Below are 22,544 nucleotides of genomic sequence, written 5' to 3' on the forward strand. Positions count from 1 at the left end.
TGGGATTGTTCTCATTGGGTAAAAATGTGCTTTTGTGAAACATGCTTCCCAGTGATGCCTCCCAGTATAAACTTAAAGGAAGCACTATCATTTATAACACTGCATCTTTATTAGGCTTCTACTTTCAGGATGTGCTATCATTAAGACACCATCCTTGGCTCTAATCAAAGTAAAGGGAATTTATTTTTTTTAAACAAGCTTTTTATAATGGACATTTGGTAAGCACAAGTCGGTAAAACAGAATACAGGTTTCTTTTTAAGACAAATCAAAATAAGAATCAAGAAGTTCTGGACCTCTAAGTCTCTGTTTGCAACCTCCTTTAGTGTTCAGCTATGGTATAGCTGCTCTTTCCTAGAGACTAAGACTTATGAGAATACCATGGGTCTCTGAGGCCCTTGAAGACTTAACGATGCTTTGTGTTCTGCCTTCTATATGAGATCCTTTGTGTTTGGCCAGTATTATTATTTCATTCAGATTTAAAGAATCATATGGGGCTTCTTCATTTCATTGATCCCCCTTTTTTTCAGAGCCTTCCCTGTACCTTTTGGTATCACTTGGCTACTCTTTCTCTATGTACTTACCAAAATAGTGAGAGTTTAAAATATGGTATAGATTTTGGTATCTACATTTCATTCATCTTTTTTCCCCTCGTCTAGTCATTCAATAAAGGCAATGGCAACCCACTCCAGTACTCTTGCCTGGGAAATCCCATGGATGAGGAGCCTGGTAGGCTGCAGTCCATGGGGTCACGAAGAGTTGGACACGACTGAGCAACTTCACTTTCACTTTTCACTTTCCTGCATTGGAGAAGGAAATGGCAACCCACTCCAGTATGCTTGCCTGGAAAATCCCAGGGACGGGAGCCTGGTGGGCCACCATCTATGGGGTCGCACAGAGTCGTACATGACTGACGTGACTTAGGAGGACGATTCATTCAATAAACACTAAGTATCAAACCTTGTAGAAACATTGCAACAACCTGAAAGAGTTCAAGTAAGCCATAAAAGCTGCTCAGATCCAAGACTCAAAATGTGTAGAAAGAAAAACACCTTGGTCCAATTTGGCATAAGGGTGAGGACTACTACAAAGTGAAAATTTATTCCTTTCAGATCAGCAAAATAACTAGGTTAAAAAAGGCAAAAATCAGAGCAGAAATAAATAAAAAGAAACGAAGGAGACTATAGCAAAAATCAACAAAACTAAAAGCTGGTTCTTTGAGAAAATAAATAAAATAGACAAGACATTAGCCAGACTCATCAAGAAAAAAAAAAGGGAGAAGAATCAAATCAATAAAATTATAAATGAAAATGGAGAAATCACAACAGACAACACAGAAATACAAAAGATCACAAGAGACTGCTATGAGCAATAAAATGCCAATAAAATGGGCAACCTGGAAGAAGTAGACAAATCCTTAGAAAACTATAACCTTCCAAAACTGAACCAGGAAGAAATAGAAAATCTTAACAGTGCTTAACATCACAAGCATGGAAATCAAAACTGTAATAAAAAAATCTCCCAACAAACAAAAGCCTAGGACCAGATGGCTTCACAGGTGAATTCTACCAAAAATTTAGAGAAGAGCTAACACCTATCCTATTCAAACTCTTTCAGAAAGTTTCAGAGGAAGGTAAACTCCCAAACTCATTCTGTGAGGCCACCAGCACCCTATACCAAAACCAGAAAAAGATGCCACAAAAAAAAAACTACAGGCCAATATCACTGACAAACATAAATGAAAAAATACTCAACAAAATTCTAGCAAACAGAATCCAACAACATATTAAAAAGATCATATATCATGACCAAGTGGGTTTTATCCCAGAGATGCAAGCATTCTTCAATATTTGCAAATCAATCAATGTGATGCACCATATTAACAAATTGAAAGATAAAAACCATAAGATTTTCTCAATAGATGCAGAGAAAGCCTTCAAGAAAATTCAACACCCAATTACGATCAAAACTGTCCAGAAAACAGGCATAGAAGGAACATACCTCAATGTAATAAAAAACATATAGGACAAACCCACAGCAAACATTATTCTCAATGGCAAAAAACTAAAAGCATTTCCTTTAAAATTAGGAATAAGACAAGGGTGCCCACTTTCACCACTATTAGTCAACATAGTTTTGGTAGTCCTAGCCACAGCAATAAGAGAAGGAAAATAAATAAAAGGAATCCAGACTAGAAAAAAAGAAGTAAAACTTTCATGGTTTGCAGATGAGATGATCCTCTATATAGAAAACCCTAAAGATGTCACCAGAAAAATCACTAGAGCTAATCAACAAATATAGTACAGTTGCAGGATATGAAATTGATACACAGAAATCCCTTGAATTCCTACACACTAACAATGAAAAAAAGAAAGAGAAATTAAGGAAACAATCCCATTCACCATTGAAATGAAAAGAATAAAATATTTAGAAATAAATTTACCTAAAGAAACAAAAGACCTATATATAGAAAACTATAAAACACTGATGAATGAAATCAAAGATGACACAAATAGATGGAGAAATATACCATGTTCATGGATTGGAAGAATCAATATAGTGAAAATGAGTATACTACCCCAAAGCAATCTATAGATTCAATGCAATCCCTATTAAGCTACCAATGGTATTTTTCACAGAACTAGAATAATTACACAATGTGTATGGGAAGAAAAAAAAATACCTTGAATAGGCAAAGCAATATTGAGAAAGAAGAATGGAAATGGAGGAATCAATCTTCCTGACTTCAAACTATACTGTAAAGCTACAGTCATCAAGACAGTATGGCAAAGGCATCAAGACAGTATGGCAAAGGCATAAAGACAGAAATATAGATCAATGGAACAAAATAGAAAGCCCAGAGATAAATCCACACACCTATGGACACCTTATCTTCGACAAGGGAGGCAAGAATATACCATGGAGAAAAGACAATCTCTTTAACAAATGGTGCTAGGAAAACTGGTCAACACCTATAAAGAATGAAACTAGAACACTTTCTAACACCATACATAAAAATAAACTCAAAATGGATTAAAGGTCTAAATATAAGACCAGAAACTATAAAACTCCTAGAGGAGAACATAGGCATAACACTTTCTGACATAAATCACAGCAAGATCCTACATGACCTACCTCAGAGAGTAATGGAAATAAAAACAGAAAACAAATAGGACCTAATTAAACTTAAAAGCATTTGCACAATGAAGGAAACTATAAGCAAGGTGAAAAGGCAGCCTTCAGAATGGGAGAAAATAATAGCAAATTAAACAACTGACAAAGAATTAATCTCCAAAATACACAAGCAGCTCATGCAGCTCAATACCAGGAAAACAAACAACCCAGTCAAAAAGCGGGCCAAAGAATTAAACAGACATTTCTCCAAAGAAGCATACAGATGGCTAATAAACACATGAAAAGATGCTCAACATCACTCCTTCTTAGAGAAACCCAAATCAAAACCATAATGAGGTACCATCTCACATCTGTCAGAATGTCTGCTATCAAAAAGGCCTACAAACAATAAATGCTGGACAGGGTGTAGAGAAAAGGAACCTTCTTACACCACTGGTAGAAATGCAAACTGGTATAGCCACTATGGAAAACACCGTGGAGATTCCTTAAAAAACCTGAAATAGAAGTGCCATATGACCCAGCAATCCCACTGCTGGGCATACACACCGAAGAAACCAGAACTGAAAGAGACACATGTACCCCAATGTTCACTGTTTACATTAGCTAGGACATGGAAGCAACCCAGATGTCCATTGGCAGACAAGTGGATAAGGAAGTTGTGGCACATATACACAATGGAATGTTACTCAGCTATAAAAAATGCATTTGAGTCAGTTCTAATGAGGTGGATGAAACTGGAGCCTATTATACAGACTGAAGTAAGTCAGAAAGAGAAACACCAATATAGTATATTAAGGCAAATACATGGAATTTAGAAAGACAATAAAGACAATGCTATATGCAAGGCAGCAAAAGAGACAGAGATGTAAAGAAGACTTTTGGACTAAGTGGGAAAAGGCAAGGGTGGGATGACATGAGAGAATAGCACTGAAACATTTATATTACCATATGTAAAATAGATGATGAGTGCAAGTTCAATACATGAAACAGATCATTCAAAGCCAGTGCTCTGAGACTACCAAGAGGGATGGGGTGGGGAGGGAGGTAGGGGGGGATTCAGGATGTAGGGGACACATGTGTACCAGTGGCTGATTCATGTCAATGTATGGCAAAAACACCACAGTATTATAAAGCAATTATCTGCCAATTAAAATATATAGATTAATTAACACCCCTCCCCCCAAAACAGGCAAAGATTTGTATAGCACATCGGTGCACTGAACATTACCAGGCCTGTTCTGTGCTGAGAAAAGAGAAAATAAAATTTTCTTCCAATTTTACAGATCTCTCTCCACTACCCCTGAAATCTGTGTAATGATATAATGATTCAGGTCTAGGAGAGGACACAGGAGCATTTCCTGAAGGTAGTAAAATGCATAAACTTTTACTACCCAATCCCAGGTACCCATATTTATAATTAATATAATATTATAAAGGAGTCATTGGCATGATTCTGTCAAGAAAAAAAAAAAGAGAGACTTTGTAAAAGCCCACAGCAGCTATATAGCTACACAAGCTCACCCCAGGACCATTGCACAGACTGTTCCTTCCATGGAGAACACAGTTCACAAAGCTGGTTCCTGTCCTACCCGTCAGGTGTCAGATTAAATGCCACATGCCCAGAGAAACCCTCTGGAACGCCCCATGTAATAGTAATGAGTATGTTTCCTTGTCTTGGATTCATGTAAATTTCTTTCACAAAACTTATGATAATTTTCAGCTGTTTCAGTTTGTATATACTTTGTCAGATATTCCATTAGAATATCAGGTCTTCACTGTCTCTCCAGTGCCAACATAGTCCTAGCTTAGAGGAGACACTTAGGAAAAAAATGAGGGAGAAAAGCAAAAGACCTAGTTTTTATATGAAGAACAAATTCATTTCTTTTTTTATACAGAGATGTTTCCCATTTGCTTCTATGCCCAAGAAACAAGTTGCTGTGAGTTGACTACACTGTTTGTCAAGTCACTGATTACAAAATTCAGCTGGGCCTTACCACTCTAGATCCTATTAAAAGATTATATTTTACCTTTGATGTATTTTCTAACTCAAAGTCTTCTGAAATTTGTAAGGTGCTGATGGTGATCAAGACTCCACCCAGTTATAACCTTTATTCCTGCATTGACACAGTTTTCATGAAAGTTAAAAATATATATATTGTGGGAACTGCAATGACTTTAGTAATCTCAGAGGTGGATGGTCATATAAACCTAATGCAATTGCCATAACTTAGAGATTGTCACGGGGCCCAAGGGTTAAGTCTGCAGACACTTCCCACAAAAGGAGCTTCCATTCACACTAGGAGCTTCACTCTTGGGTGATATCCTCATGGCAACACAAAAACCAAGGAAACTTCCTGCCTAGGTAATAATTCTTTGCAAAAGAGGATAGATGTACAGCATAAATTACTTTCCTGAAAAAATGATAAAGGTGAAACAATTGTAAAAGAGTAACTATACTTCCATTTATTTTTCTGTGGTTCAAAGAGGAGATTTCTCCTCTTTTTTGGAGCTGCCTAGGAAGTGGTAGCCATCTCCTGCTTGGCATCATTGCCGCTCTCAGTCCCCTCCTGAAGCCCAAAATCAGAGTCAAAAAGAGGACCAAGGAGTTCATCCAGCACCAGTCAGACCGATAATATCAAAATTAAACAGAACCATCAGAAACCCAGAGGCACTGAAACAAGGTGGGCAGGAGGTTCAAGGGCCAAAGACCTTGATGTCCAACATGGTTAGGGGAGCAATAAGAAAACAAAGTGCTTGTGGCCCAGTGGCCTCCGGAAGTTCCTGGTCCACCACCTCAAGGAGCTTGAAGTACTGCTGATGTGTAATGTCTTCCAGTGCCGGGACTGCTCACAACATCTCCTCCAAGAACTCCAAAGCCATTGTGGAAAGAGCAGCCCTACTGGCCATCAGAGTCAGCAATCCCAACGCCAGGCTGCACAGCAAAGAAAATGAAGAGAGGGCTCCTGAGCAATTTTGTTTACGTTAATAAAACCATAAAACTCGGCAAAAAAAAGGTGATTCCTGGCTTGTCAGAAGAGAATGTCATACAAACCAAAGGCCACAGCTTTAGATCAAAACTTCAGCAACATTAAATTTTGTTAAGTATTTCTCTTATCTGTGGAGTACTGAATATCACATATCAGTTCTTTCTTCAAAAGTCATCTTTGAAATCAATTACAGAGTCATTCCTACTATCTGTCCCCATGAATTCTCAGGGTCTAATGTATAATTTAATCCAAAGAGCATCCACTTTCTGGGAAAATATTACTGAGATTTCTTTCTTTTATGCTTTTCAGATTTTCCATGAAGATTTATCTAGAATGGATTTGGGATCATTGTTTCACTAGAAGGTTATGGATAGCTCATGTCAGAACTTGGTTTTTGATTGTAAGAAAATAAATGAGGGCTTTCCTCATAGTTCAGTTCCTCAAGAATCCACCTGCAATGCAGGACCCCGGTTAGATTCCTGGGTTGGGAAGATCCGCTGGAGGGATAGGCTACCCACTCCAGTATTCTTGGGCTTCCCTTGTGGCTCAGCTAGGAGCTGCCTGCAATGCAGGAGACCTGGATTCAATCCCTGGGTTGGGAAGATCCCCTGGAGAAGGGAAGGGCTACCCACTCCAGTATTCTAGCCTGGAGAATTCCATGGGCAGTCCGTGTGGTCGCAAAAAGAGTCAGCCAAGACTGAGCGACTTTCACTTTCAAAATAAATGAAGTTCTCAAGAGTACTGACCACCAATATATTTATCAGCTAAACAAATAAATGTTCATTTGAGAATACAAATAGCTCCCTGAATGGTCTCAAATCTGTGTGCACCAAAATGTCTTTATCATCTGTGTGCACCAAAATGCCCACCCATCTTTTACTTGGAGAAAATAAACTGTAACAATGAGATGATTTTCAGAAGGCACCATATATAGACTTTGGACCAGATAAGCCTGTTTGCTATTTGATTTGGAGTTTGTAGTACTTACCTGGGGGAGACCCTAGGCCCTTTGCAGTTTTCATTTTTCATATAGAAACTGATGACCTCATTCATACACACAGCTTCAACCACGACCTATATGGTCTTAAATCTTTATATTATCTATAACCAGACTTCTCTGCCGAGCACTAGACTCATCTCTAATTGGGTTTTACACAGTTCACCTCCGATGGTTCAATGGCACCAAAACCACAAAAGATGAAAGAGATGAATTGATTCTCAAACCTGATTAACAGCACCACCACCACTTCATAACTCAAGCCAGAATGTGAGAATTATCTCTATGTCACTTACTCCCCACAAAACATCAATCTATGAATCCTGGAGATTTTGCCTCAATTAACCTCTTTCATGTATGTCCCTGCTACATTCTCAGTGCAGCTGTTTGGGACCTTAGTGTGTGCTGTGCTCAGTTACCCAGTCATATCTGACTCTTTTTGTGACCCCATGGACTGTTACCTCACCAGGCTCCTCTGTCCATGGGATTTCCCAGGCAAGAATACTGGAGTGGGATGCCATTTCCTTCTCTAGGGTATTCTCCTGACCCAGGGATCGAACCTGTATCTCCTGCATTGACAGGTGGATTCTTTAATACTGAGCCATCAGGGAAGCCCAATTTGAATTTAACTAACAACTAAAGATGTTGAGAATTATTCATGTGTTTATTGGCTATTAACATCAAGCTTTCATGTTAGATGTGTGTGTGTATGTTCAGTTCTGTCTGACTCTTTCTGGTTCTATGGACTGTACCCGGCCAGGCTCCTCTTTCCATGGGATTCTCCAGGCAAGAATACTAGAGTGGTTTGCCCTCCTCCAGGGGATATTCTACACCCAGGGATTGAACCCATGTTTCCTGCAGGTGGATTCTTTACCACTGAGCCATCTGTAAAGCCCCTTGGGACCTCAATGGTCCCCTCCAATTCCCTGTCACCTTTTCTGTTAATCTGGGACATTGTGCCTCTACCTAGCTTCCAGTGGGATCTTTGCATATATTACCAGGTCACTCTCATTGAATCTTCTTCAGTTTTTATATCCTGTTAATCTGATTCACAATGAAATTTGAATTCTCAATTGTGGTATATAACACACTTATAGCACTATAAGTGAGCTGATCCTGGCATGCTATTCTATTTTCAACTTCTACCATTTGTCCTAACATACCAGACACTTCAGTCATACACATTATTTTTGGCTTCCTTAACAGGCCCAGCTCAACCCCTCAGATTGGGTCAATGGTGTTTCCTGGAACTTCAGTGTATTTACCAGGGGACTTTTCAATACCAAATCTGTCTTTCCCTTAGAATTTAATTTAAGTACCTTGAGAAAGAGGATATGATTTTATCTTTGTATCTCTAGTGTTTGCTACTCAGAATAATTGTTTGACGAGTAGATGGGTGAATACATAGGTCAAAGAGAAAGGAAAGGGAGGGTGTTATGAACTTCAAATTATTCTGAAAGATCAGGAAAGGTGAGGAGCATAAAGAGGTAGGAAAGAAAACAGTGGCTGTAATACAGTCCATCTCTTTAGATTTCAAAATCACTCAGCTTTTATAACCAAGTAGGTAGAAGTACAGCACTGATTGCATCTTTATTTCACAAAGACACTTAACATTTTTATGCTTCAGGTTTTTTTTTAATCTTCAAAAGAGGACATATTACTACAAAGCACTAATATGCTAAAACCTGTATCAAAGCTATGGGTAGATATTGATGATAATACTTAAAGGAAAGGTGCTATGATATTCAAGTGTAAAAGAATAATGGAAGAGAATCTAAATTGTCTTTACACAATGCTATTTCAAAACAGTAAGCATAAATTACTGCAGATGGTGACTGCAGCCATGAAATTAAAAGACACTTGCTCCTTGGAAGAAAAGCTATGACCAACCTGCTGCTGCTAAGTCACTTCATTTGTCTCCGACTGTGTGTAACCCCATAGACGGCAGCCCATCAGGCTCCCCAGTCTCTGGAATTCTCCAGGCAAGAACACTGGAGTGCATTGCCATTTCCTTCTCCAATGCATGAAAGTGAAAAGTGAAAGTGAAGTCGCTCAGTCGTGTCCAATTCTTCGCGACCCCGTGGACTGCAGCCTACCAGGCTCCTCCATCCATGGGATTTTCCAGGCAAGAGCACTGGAGTGGGGTACCATCGCCTTATCCATGACCAGCCTAGACAGCATATTAAAAAGCATAGACATTACTTTGCCAACAAAGGTCCATCTAGTCAAAGCTATGGTTTTTCCAGTAGTTATGTATGGATGTAAGGGTTGGACTGTAAAGAAAGCTGAGCACCAAAGAATTGATGCTTTTGAACTGTGGTGTTGGAGAAGACTCTTGAGAGTCCTTTGGATTGCAAGAAGATCCAATTAGTCAATCCTAAAGGAAATCAGTCCTGAATATTCATTGGAAGGACTGATGCTGAAGCTGAAGCACCTGATGTGAACAACTGACTCATTGGGAAAGACCCTGATGCTGGGAAAGATTGAAGGCAGGAGGAGAAAGGGATGACAGAGGATAAGATGGTTGGATGGCATCACTGACTCGATGGACATGAGTTTGAGCAAGCTCCGGGAGTTAGTGATGGACAGAGAAGCCTGGTGTGCTGCAGTCCATGGGGTTGCAAAGAGTCGAACATGACTGAGCGACTGAACTGAACTAAACTGAAACATAAATAGGAAACTCTCTAAACATTATTTTTTCTTCTATTTCTTTTAAAGTTTGTTATTTTGAAAGTACATAGATGTTCACAGCTACAAAGAAGCAGCAATGTAACATCTATTTGAAGTACATTTAATGTCACCATTGTGGTTTTTCAGTCACCCAGTCGTGTCTGACTGTTTGCAACCCCCTGGACTGCAGCACGCCAGGCCTCCCTGTCCCTCACCATCTAAGTTCATACCCATTGCATTGGTGACATCATCCAGCCATCTCATCCTCTGACACCTTCTTCTCCTTCTGCTCTCAATCTTTCCCAGCATCAGGGACTTTTCCAATGAGTTGGCTGTTTGCATCAAGTGACCAAAATACTGGAGCTTCAGCTTCAGCATCAGTCCTCCCAATGAGTAGTCAGGGTTGATTTCCCTTAAGATTGACAGGTTTGAACTCCCTGCTGTCCAAGGGACTCTCGGGAGTCTCCTCCAGCACCACAGTTCAAAGGCATCAATTCTTTAGTGCTCTGCCTTCCTTAGTTCTCTGCCTTCTTTACGGTTCAGCTCTCATAACCACGTGACCACTGGGAAGACCATATCCTTGACAATAGGGACCAGCAGGGTAATACTGGCTGAGTAATGTCTCTGTTTTTCAACACAGTTGTGCAGTGTTCTTGCCTGGAGAATCCCAGGGACGGCAGAGCCTGGTGGGGTCCCTGCCATCTATGGTGTCGCACAGAGTCGGACACGACTGAAGCGACTTAGCAGCAGCATGCTGAATCAATTACTTCATATATGTACAAACAAGGGAGATGAATTTGGGGCTTGTAAAAATTAGCTTGCATTAAGTCTGAGATTTTATTTTGTTTCAAATTCACCAACTCTGTTTGCCATCATCAACAGAGCCTTACGATTGAATATATCAGTTTAAATGAACACCCATAGACTTTTAGAAGAAGTTGATGTCCACACCACTAGTTTGAGTTATAATTAAACCATAAGGCTGGGAACTACATGTCATAATTTCAAACACAGATATTTTAAAATGCACTTAGGGGAGAGGAGAGGAGAGGGTGGGATGTATGGAAAGAGCAACATGGAAACTTATATTACCATGTGTAAAATAGATAGCCAATGGGAATTTACTGTATGGCTCAGGAAACTCAAACAGGGGCTCTGTATCAATCTAGAGGGATGGGATGGGGCAGGAGATGGGAGGGAGGTTAAAAAGGGAGGGGATATATGTATACCTATGGCTGACTCATGCTGAGGGTTGACAGAAAACAACAAAATTCTGTAAAGCAATTATCTTTCAATAAAAAAATAAAGAGAAAAAATGAATAAAATGCAGCTAATTAAAAGAAAACTTTTAGATTTAGAAGATTCCTGAGTCTATGTTTTCTTTAATTGGTATATTCCTCTACAGTATCAGACATTCAAGGGATGCTCAATAAATGCTTAGGCAAATCATTAAACCTTCTAAGTCTCATTTTTACTCATCAAAGAGATGGGATTAATATTCACATCAAAAGTTGTTGGAGGATTACATGAGATTATGCTTTGTACTCTGTCCGGTACATAGTAACCATTCAATCAAAGGTTGCTATTATTATGTGTATATCTGATCCTGGTTAAAGGGCTATTTTATCTTCAACACAGTCATAAAAATCTAAGACTGTGCATCTCATATTTCAGTTCCATAAATGGGCTAATAGTTGAGGTAGTTAGCTAGTGTTAGTTGCTCAGTCATGCCTGACTCTTTGCGACCCTATGGACTGCAGCCCACCAAGCTTCTCTGTCCATGATATTTTCCAGGCAAGGATACTGGAGTGGGTTGCCATGAGTAACAAAACACAAAGCCAGGTTCAGAGACAAACTGGAAACTCTAAACAAATCTAGCCAGCCAATAAGGAAACACTGCAGGCCACGTAGCATATGAAACAAATTCTTGCCCTTGGGAATATTTTTTTGTCTACCATGCAGGATAAGGTTAGTACGGAATAACAGTTCACATTATAGGTCCAAGGCAAATAAATGTTGTTTCACGTGAGTTTTTCTCTCCATCAAGTATTTTCATCAGCTCTCCCACCTGTGACTCCAAGTATATCAAGAATCACTGACCTAGACTATTGCAAGCATAAAAGGTAGTTTATTCTTCTTATAAGCAAATTTAAAAATAAACTTTTAAGAGGTTTTCTCCCAATTCTCCTCATTTTTTCCAGATGTATTCTGAATATTTTCTCTGTGTGTATTCTTTTGATCTCTCCTCAGCAGAGACACAGAACTGTTGTCCACAGTCATTCAGAACTGATCTCAACTTTGCTACTGTCCTATCCGTCCATTAAACCATCATTTATAGCAATTTTCTCTGCTGTGGCCAATATGCCACCTTATTCATATTATGTTCCTTTTAAATGACGAAATGGAAGAATAAGGTCAGTGTCCTGGATAGAAGATGAGACTTTATAAACAATAGAAGATTCACTATCATCCAGTTTAGAAAAATAATTGAAAGTGATTGTGGATATTGAACGAACAGTAACATTTTCTTAAAATGCTATGAGTTAAAATAGTTTATCTCCACAAAAGATGGAATTTATTGATCTGAAGAAATCATCAAAAAGGTAAGTTGAATCACAGGCTAAAAAATCAAGAAGGACTGGGTTTGTCAGAAAGCTTACCAAATTTTCTAATATCAAAGAATGTTTTCAGGGAAAATATCATGAACAGAAGAAAAGAACAAGAATTCGTAGATTTTTTTTTCTCCCAACAGTGATCACAAGATAGAGACATAAAACCCTGACATTATGGAAGCCAGAAGGGCTTGTACTGTTGTGGGACAGGATTCTGCTTAGATGTCACTGCCTCACTTTGTATGATCCATTTCACAAGTATTCACTGCATGTTGCACTAATTCCGTGTTCACTAAACAATCTTTGTTTGGACCCAACATAACAGTCTGCTTCATGTTTGAATACAGATATCTTTTATGTCTTACCCCGCCCTCTTCCCCTTCTGTCTCTCAGCTGGGCATGCTGATAAGAAAGCCTAGGTGCTTCGTCACCAACAGTAAGTGTAAATCATGTGCTGAAACCCTCACTCCAGCCTCAGCCCCTAACCACCACAAAAACGCTGGGCTCCCTCCTATCACAGTTCCTTCAAAACACTTCAGATCAGCTTGAGAGACCTGCACTGCTCTCTCCAGAAAGCCTCATTATGGGAATAATAAACCTTTCCATACATTCTTGGTGTGTGTGTATGTGTGTGTGTGTGATGATTAGTCTGGAAATCCAAATCAAATTTTGAGTGGGGATCCATCTCAACTCTTTGGACTGGCCATAGCATCCAGTCACCAAGATACTGGAAGGAGGTTTCCTTGCAGTGAAGACATAAAAATTTTAGTTCCTAGGAAAAACTCTTCATCCAACAGAAACATAATAAACAGGGATTCTAGTTCACAGATCAATTTCTTATGAGTTCATATACTGGAAATTCATTCCATTGAATCTAATCAATGTTAAAATGATATTACAACTCAGTTTCAGAAACTGAGAAGCTGAAGATTAGTCTTTGGAATCTGGTAACCCCTCCAACAAATCACTACAATATAATTTCTCTTTTTATTTTATTTATTATATGGAAACACGATTTTATTCCTCTAAGAAATAAAGCACATTTCATTTGAAGGAACAATTCTATTTTATGGGAGGAAAACTTAAATGCCTGCAGGGGGCAGTAGGTAACTTAAATGGAGCAGGCAAAAGAGAATAGACCTAAGCTTTGTGTTAAAGCCCAGAACAATCTGGCTCTATTACATTTCCTATTAAAGCTCTTTACTGTGCTTTAACAAGGCATTGCAGTCAGATTTTGACCCCGTACTGTAACTGCTCATGTGAAAAGTTGCATAATAGAAATATTAGCATTTTAATCCCTTTGTTGTCAAACAGAAATAAAAACAAAAAGCTTTTGGTATCTACAATGTATGCACCAACTTACAGGAATGTATATAAATGGGAGAAAAATGCCACGGAAGGAACCAAGGCCTTTATTTCAACTCTCTCTTGCTTTGCATTTCCACTTTCATTTTTACTTTATTCTGACCAGACCCTTATATTTCACTAATTGTTATAAAATCTGATAAAAATGGACTTCACTCCTGAAGTATATCCAGAGGGTAATTTCAGTATTTCCAGGTGTTTTTGAAAATATCAAAGTCAAAATTTCATGGACTATTTTATGGTAACTTTGAGTGATTTGATAAAAATGTAACAACTATTTGCTGAACTAGAAATCTGCAAAAACAGCTTAAAAAAAAAAAAAGAATTCTGGGATTCTAGAGTTATTCAGAGCTAGGTTCAAATAATTAGTAACTAACTGTGGGACCGGGGAAAGTTCATCAACCTCATCTGTCCTGTGGAGAATCTTGTGAGGATTAAATGAGATTGCATATATAAAGCACCCACCATACAGCCCAGGACAGGAAATGCTTCATAAATGATCAATTCCTTTCATTTCCAAGTTCGTCTATGTGAGTCCTTTTGAGTTCTGGTACTCTGAAATCTTGTAGGGGCTTCATAAGCCTAACGGTTCATATTTACACAGAATATTCAAATCTTCATAATCATAAAGAATAGCTTAACTGATTTAACTTGTAGAAGCACAATGATGAAACAGCAGTAGGAATTACAGTAGTGTGTTGACGCACCCATATTTGAATTTGATGTAACGAAGAAGGTGAAAGAATCAATGATGGTTATTTCTCACTTACGGCTACCCACTGAACTACTGCTTTTCTTCTCTTGCTTTCTGACAAACCACAGAAAATCTACCTGCTTAGAGGCTGTGAAGACAAAGTTTTAATCAACCTACACAAATAGCTAAGCAAGGAGTACTCTCTATATGGGAATTCATTGCCTGTCCTCAAAAAGCATCATCAACGCACTGATTCTACAGAAGTAAACTCTGATGCTAGTCTTGCCTGGGAAATCCCATGGGTGGAGGAGCCTGGTAGGCTGCAGTCCACGGGGTGGCGAAGAGTCAGACAGGACTGAGCGACTTCCCCTTCTCTTTTCCCTTTCATGTGCTGGAGAAGGAAATGGCAACCCACTCCAGTGTTCTTGCCTGGAGAATCCCAGGGACGGGGGAGCCTGGTGGGCTGCCATCTATGAGGTCGCACAGAGTCGGACACGACTGAAGTGACTTAGCAGCAGCAGCAGCAGCAGTGAATGAGACTGAAAGCAATCAAGCTTTCTGCTTTCAACATCCTAAAGGAGCTTTTCAAATTAATCTCCTTGAAAGCCTGAAACAAAGCCATTTACAAACACAGGGTAAATTCAAAAGCTTGTTAATACAATGTTAGGGGTAAATATGTAAATATATCAAAGGTCAAGTTTTAGTTCCCATAGCAATTGTAACTTAGCCACCTAATACATGTACCAACCCAGAGCATCCACAACCAGAGGAAACATTTCTTCAGTGGCTCTAGGCCTTTCTGTCTTTGAAAACTTTTGGCTATTATGTTGCATTTGTTTTGGAGTGTTCATTCACATTAAGATTTCAAAAGCATCACATTTAAGTCCTACTATTGAATGTTCTTCAAAAAACCTTGGCCTCATTTTTCAGTGGTGATGGCTTCAGCCACATTCATCCTGAAATTGTTGTCCATTTCAGCCAGGAGCATTATAAATCCATCCCTATACTTTTATGGAGAAATATTTATGATAAACCATCCTTGGAAGGCTGTTTTTATGCTATAGCATAAGTCAGAAAGGCTTCACTGGTGGCTCAGCAGTAAGGAATCCACCTGCAATGTAGGAGATGTGGGTTCAACTCCAGGGTCAGGAAGCTCCCTGGAGAAGGAAATGGCATCCACTCTAGTATTCTTCCCTGGAAAATCCTATGGACAAAAGAGACTGGTGGACTTCAGTCTACGAGACTGCAAAAGAGTCAGACACAACTTAGTGGCTAAGCAAAAACAACAATACATCAGAAAATTTAAGAGTGTTCACCACGCAGCAAGGCGTTTCCTAGGTAGCAGTGTAAAGAATCCTCTGGCCATTGCAGGACATGCCAGAGACACAGGTTTGGTCCACTGGTCAGAAAGAGCCCCTGGATTAGGAAATGTCAACCCACTCCAGTATTCTTACCTGGAAAATTTCCATGGACCGATGAACCTGGCTGGCTTCAGTCCATGGGGGTCACAAAGATTCGGACATGACTGAGCTACTGAGCGAGGGCACGCGCACGTGCATGCACAAACACACACACACCATATAGTAAAAGAACTCAAAGTGGGATATAACTAAAACTTAAGGGCTAAAACCAGTAAGCCTCAAACAAAGCTGAGGGATGCATTTTTATGGAAACTACCAAAATAAAACAGCAGTGTAAACATCGGATAAATTTTTAAAGCAGGGGTATAAATAATTTTTTATTATACCCACAGCAGGAAAATAAAGACATCAAATACAGTTTCATAGTCAGATGAGAATTAGTCTGAAATTGTCTTCATTGTATTCAAAGCTCAGTGTAACAACTCAACATTATGCCAGAATCAGGATGGGAGACTGAATGGCTAGTTTATACAGTCAGAGTAAAGTGAGTGATTCTAGAATATCTAGAATAGGGGCCAATAGGGGCCAAGATCCCCTGGAGGAGGACATGGAAACTCACTCCAGAATTCTTGCCTGGAGAATCCCATGGACAGAAGAGCCTGGAGTGCTACAGTCCATAGGGTCACAAAAAGTCAGACATGACTGAAGTGACCTGGCATGCATGTAGGCCAAATATAGCCTGATGTCTATTTTTGTAAAGTTTTATGGAAGTACAGTCAAGCCTGTACTTTTACATATCATCTATGGCTGATTTCACACTACAGTGACAGGCACATGGAGTGATTATGACAGATACCATTGAGTTAGCAAAGCCTAAAATACTTATGGGCTTCCCTTGTGGCTCAGATGGTTAAGAATCTGCCTGCAATGCAGCTGACCAGGGTTTGATCCCTGAAGAAGGGAATGCATGTGTGCATGCTAACTTGCTTCAGTCCTGTCCATCTCTTTGCAACCCTGTGTACTGTAGCTGGGCAGACTCCCCTGTCCATGGGGCTCTCTAGGCAAGAATACTGAAGTGGGTTGCCATGCCGTCCTCCAGGGAATCTTCCCAATCCAGGGATCAAACCTGCATCTCTCTGTCTCCTGCATTGGCAGCTGAGTTATGTACCACTAGTGCCACCTGGGAAACCAAGAGAAGGGAATACTTACACTTAAAATGCTTATAATATGGACTTCTATAGAAAATTCAGCCAAAAAACTTAAATAAAAGCAGATGTAAAGATCCATTGTCTGGATAAACAACAAGGCCCTACTGTGTAGCACAGGAAACTATATTCAATATGTTCTGATAGACCATAATGGAAAAGAATATGAAAAAGAATGTGTGTATATGAATAACTAAATCATGTTGCTGTATAGCAAAGATTAATATGAAATTGTAAATCAACAATAATGCAACAAAATAATGGAAAAAATTGCATTCCCTGAAATATACAACTCTCTGTATTTTGGCTGAGAAGTTCACAAACACACACACACCCACACAATGTATAGACTAGAAATGACCATTTATTTTGTCCACTTTCTGAAAATAAAGTTACCAAATTCCAACTAAAATGTGGATATATCATCCCTTAAGAATCCTGAGAAAAGTTGATACGAGTGCCTCTTTTTCATAATCTAGCCATTGATATAAAATCTATGTTTTGCTGGATTTAAACATTTAGTGTTCAAATGTCTTGCACTTGAAATCCAAATAGTAAAAACTATATTTATATTTTTTACTTCAGGGGTATCTTTATTGAAAGTCAAGTAGAAACAGAATTTTTATGAAAAATAATTATATAATACCCCAGGCAAAAATTTTTATCATTTAATAGCTAAGTTTTAGAGAAGTGAGAGGAAGAATGGACAAAATAGTTATATTCAGTATAGCATGAAAAAATGCTAGAAGGAACTTAGTGACATGCAAAACTGATCTTGTAAAAAAATGGGTAAGAAATAAACAGTTTTATTAGCTGGAGGAAATGTGTGAATATTTGCGGAAGTTTCAGTAAGAGGAATTTAGACAAACTACTATTAAAAAAAAAAAACAGAGCCCTAAGAACAATCAAGCTATAAAACACTCTGGCAGGAAGGCTGGTAATATTCTGAATAATGAAAGCAATTATGGCAAATGGCAAAACGATTGCATATTTTTCAGAAAAAAATTAACCCTGTAATTATAAAATGGTTGATTTACCTTCAAATATTAAAAAAAGAAATACTCAAGTGACTCATACACAAATCAATTTCCAACTCCTTAGATGATCAGGAGGTACAAAATAACAACAAACATGGCTTTAGCTTTCTGACAAACACAGTTAGACAAATCTCATTTCTTTCTATGATACAGTGGCAAGAATGGTAGATGGAGTCAACTGAGGTCTTTCACTCAGTTGCTTATGACATGTATATTGTAAGAAAGGCAAAAATGGTTTAGAAAAACACAGACTCTCCAGGAACTGTAATATGGAAGCCATTAGCTCCTGGTGACTATTATGCATTTGAAATATGGCTAGTCTGAATTGAGACATGTTGTTAAGTGTAAATATATAACAGATTTTGAAGATTTAGTATAAAAACCATAAAATATCTCATTAATAATCACATTTTAAATACATATTGAAATGATAATGTCTTATATATTCTGGGTTGAATAAAATACATTATAAAACTAATTTTGCCAGTTTTAAAATACTTAAGTGTGACTATTAGCAAACTTAAAAGTACACATAGTTTGCATCTGTCGTTCAAATGTAGTTCAACCATATAGCCCTGTCTGAAATATGAACCCTAAACCCAGTATGGAGAATCTTTTGTCCTGTGTGAGCATCACTTTATCCTATGTAACAGAGGGTGAGAAGACTGGGAGATTGGTGGGCAGGATGGGGCAGAGGAGTTCCTTGTTGGGCTACTGGGCTACCCTCTACTGCAGGGTAGTCCAGCATTTCTAGGCTCCACCACTCATGCTTCCCCAGCTCTAGTCAAAACAGCCCAAGCCATCCTTCTCATGGTTTCAAATATCCTCAGTTCAGTTCAGTCACTCAATCATGTCCGATTCTGTGACCCCATGGACGGCAGCACACCAGGCTTCCTTGTCGATCACCAACTCCCGGAGCTTGCACAAACTCATGTTGGGTCAGTGATGCCATCCAACCATCTCTTTCTCTGTCATCCCCTTCTCCTTCTGCCTTCAATCTTTCCCAGAATCAGGGTCTTTTCAAATGAGTCAGTTCTTCCCATCAGGTGGCCAGAAAATATTGGAGCTTCAGCTTCAACATCAGTCCTTCCAATGAATATTCAGGACTAATTTCCTATAGGATTGACTGATCTCCTTGCAGTCCGAGGGACTCAAGAGTCTTCTCCAACACCACAGTTCAAAAGCATCAATTCTTTGGTACTCAGCTTTCTTTATGGTCCAACTCTCACATCCATACATGACCACTGGAAAAATCATAGCTTTGACTAGATGGACATTTACTTCTGATTTTATGTCTCTGCTTTTCAATATGCTGTCTAGGTTGGTCATAGGTTTTCTTGCAAGGAGCAAGTGTCTTGTAATTTCATGGCTGCAATCACCATCTGCAGTGATTTTGGAGCCCAGAAAAATAAAGTCTGTCACTGTTTCCATTGTTTCCCCATCTATTTGCCATGAAGTGATGGAACTGGATACCATGATCTTAGTTATTTTGAATGTTAAATTTTAAGCCAGCTTTTTCACTCTCCTCCTTCACTTTTATCAAGACACTCTTTAGTTCCTCTTCACTTTCTGCCATAAAGGTGGTCTCATCTGCATAGCTGAGATTATTGATATTTCTCCTCGCAATCTTGATTCCAGCTTGTGCTTCATCCAGCCCTGCATTTCACATAATATTCTCTGAATATAAGTTAAATAAGCAAGATGACAATGTACAGCCTTGATGTACTCCTTTCCCAATTTGGAATCAGTCCTTTGCTCCATGTCCAGTTCTAACTGTTCCTTCTTGACCTGCATACAGATTTCTCAGGAGGCAGGTAAGGTGGTCTGGTATTCCCATCTCTTGAAGAATTTTCCAAACTTTGTTGTGATCCAAACAGCCAAAGGCTTTGGCATAGTCGATAAAGTAGAAATAGATGTGATTTTTTGGAACTCTTGCTTTTTCAATGATCCAACGGATTTTGTCAATTTGATCTCTGGTTCCTCTGCCTTTTCTAAATCCAGCTTGAACATCTGAAAGTTCTCAGTTCACATACTGTTGAAGCCTCACTTGGGAGAATTTTGAGCATTAACTTTGCTAGCATGTGAGATGAGTGCAATGATGCAGTAGTTTGAACATTCTTTTGCATTGCCTTTCCTTGGGCTTGGAATGAAACTGAGCTTTTCCAGTCCTGTGGCCACTGCTGAGTTTCCAAATTTGCTGGCATAATGAGTGAGGCACTTTCATAGCATCATCTTTTAGGATTTGAAATAGCTCCACTGGAATTCCATCACCTCCACTGGATTTGCTTGTAGTGATGCTTCCTAAGGCCCACTTGACTTCACATTCCAGGATGTTTGGTTTTAAGTGAGTGATCACACCATCGTGGTTATTTGGATCATGAAGATCTTTTTTTGTATAGCTTTTCTGTGTATTCTTGCCACCTCTTCTTAATATCTTCTGCTTCAGTTAGGTCCATACCGTTTCTGTCCGTTATTGTGCCCATCTTTGCATGATGTGTTCCCTTGGTATTTCTAACTTTCTTGATGAGATCTCAAGTCTTTCCCATTCTATTGTTTTCCTCTATTTCTTTGCATTGATCACTGGGAAAGGCTTTCTTTTCTCTCCATGCTATTCTTTGGAACTCTGCATTCAGATGGGTATATCTTTCCTTTTCTCCTTTGCCTTTTGCTTCTCTTTTCTCAGCTATTTGTAAGGCCTCCTCTGACAAACATTTTGCCTTTTTGCATTTCTTTTTCTTTGGGATGGTCTTGCCCCTAAGATGATTAAAAGCCAGTGGGCTAGGAAATTGTTCACAGGGTCTTTTTCAGTACTAAATTTTTATGTCTGCAGTGTGATTTTTATAAAACTCCTTTTTTGTTTGTTTAGTTTTATGAAAATTTCTTTTTGTTAACATATGAACGCAGTGTTTAATGACAGCCCACATGAGGGATGAACACACAACCATTTTTAGTGTTTACCCTGTATAATTTTCTTAGTTTGTATGAGGTTTATTCATCTAATATTCTAGCACTTAACACCTGCTACTTTTTATTTCATTTGTGTACATGTCTTGTGCTCCAAATAGGATCAGAAGCTCTGATGGCAGGAAGTTTCTTATATAACCTTTCTCTCCCAGAGCAAATGAATAATAGATATCATGAAGCAAATGGATCCAGAAGTCAGGATAGCTTTCTGGATTGAGTTTGAATCTGCTGTTATTTAACATTTTCAGCAGTGACTATGATGGTCATTCATTTGATCTTAACCATACACTGCCATATACAATATAAAAAGTCATAGATTTAAATTTGACTGTCCAAATTAAACACATTCTTTTAGAACAGAAGATATGTGCTATTAATACTATGGCAATATTTTAAAATAACTTTATGGTATCATATTCATTTTCTAATTTAGAAATTGAAAGAACCCTTAAAAGTAGACATTATCATCTCCATTTTACTGAAGAGTAAATTGAGGTTTAAGGAGATTGAAAACCTGATGGCCGAATGATCAGAATTTGAAGACGCAACTTAACTTCAGGTCATCTGATGCTGGGCTGATGGTTTTTGTGTCACCCTACAACACTGTAACATACTTTCCTTTGTATCTGTCCTAGTCTGGCTTTCCACAGAAGTTAATCCTGAGAAAAAGATTTGAGTAGAAGTTTGGGCATGTGCAGGGGACACTTGAGGAGCAGGGATGTGAAAAGCACCCAGTGAAGAGTGAAATTAAGTCACTATATTCCCAGTCAGTGAGGTGGTAAAGAATCCATCTGCCAGTGCAGGAAACTCAGGTATCATGGATTCAGTCCTTGGGTCAGGAAGACCCCCTAGAGGAGGGCATGGCAACCCATTCCAGTATTCTTGCCTGCAGAATCCCATGGACAGAGGAGCCTAGCAGGCCACAGTCCATGGAGTCTCAAAGTGTCAGACATGACCGAGCAAGCACACACTTATGAAAAGAGGCCTCAGTTTCTCAGCAAACCCTGGAAGTGAAGATATTTGGAGCATTAGGAGATAGGGCCTTAACAGAGGTGATTAAGCTAAAATAAGCATGCTTGAGTGGGCTCTAATCCAATTGGTCATTTCCTAGTGAAAAGAAGGAACCTGGACACACAAAGAGACATCAGGGACGTGCACATAAAAGAAAGATCATTTGAAGACACAACAAGAATGCAACCAAGCCAAGGAGAGAGGGCCCCAGAAGAAACCAGACCTGCCAACACATTGACCTTGGACTTTTACCCTCCAGAACTATGAGAAAATAAAGGTCTATCACTTAAGCCACCCAGTTCATGATAATTTGTTATTGGAGCAATAGCAAATGAATACATCATGCTTAAGAAGCTTTCTCCCAGGGAGTTAATAAGCTGGAGTACTTGTACTAGAGGTTCACACTCTGTACTCATGGTTCTCATATGGTCTCCTTGTCAACTCAAGATCCCTAGCTAGGGGCTCTGACCCATGAATCACCTGGACTGTCCTCATCATCTTTCTGTTT

General features: G+C 39.0%; 1 protein-coding gene and 1 pseudogene across 2 annotated transcripts in view; one reads left to right on the forward strand and one right to left on the reverse strand.

Moving 5' to 3' along the window:
* The window catches only part of FAR2 (fatty acyl-CoA reductase 2), a 176,447-nt gene that overhangs the window by 118,811 nt on the left and 35,092 nt on the right, over positions 1 to 22,544 (reverse strand). The gene's annotated exons all lie outside the window — the stretch shown is intronic.
* Positions 4,749 to 6,119, forward strand: LOC138436392 (large ribosomal subunit protein eL32-like; annotated as a pseudogene).

The sequence above is a fragment of the Ovis canadensis genome, chromosome 3 (genome assembly GCF_042477335.2).
Source record: "Ovis canadensis isolate MfBH-ARS-UI-01 breed Bighorn chromosome 3, ARS-UI_OviCan_v2, whole genome shotgun sequence".
Lineage (NCBI taxonomy): Eukaryota > Metazoa > Chordata > Mammalia > Artiodactyla > Bovidae > Ovis > Ovis canadensis.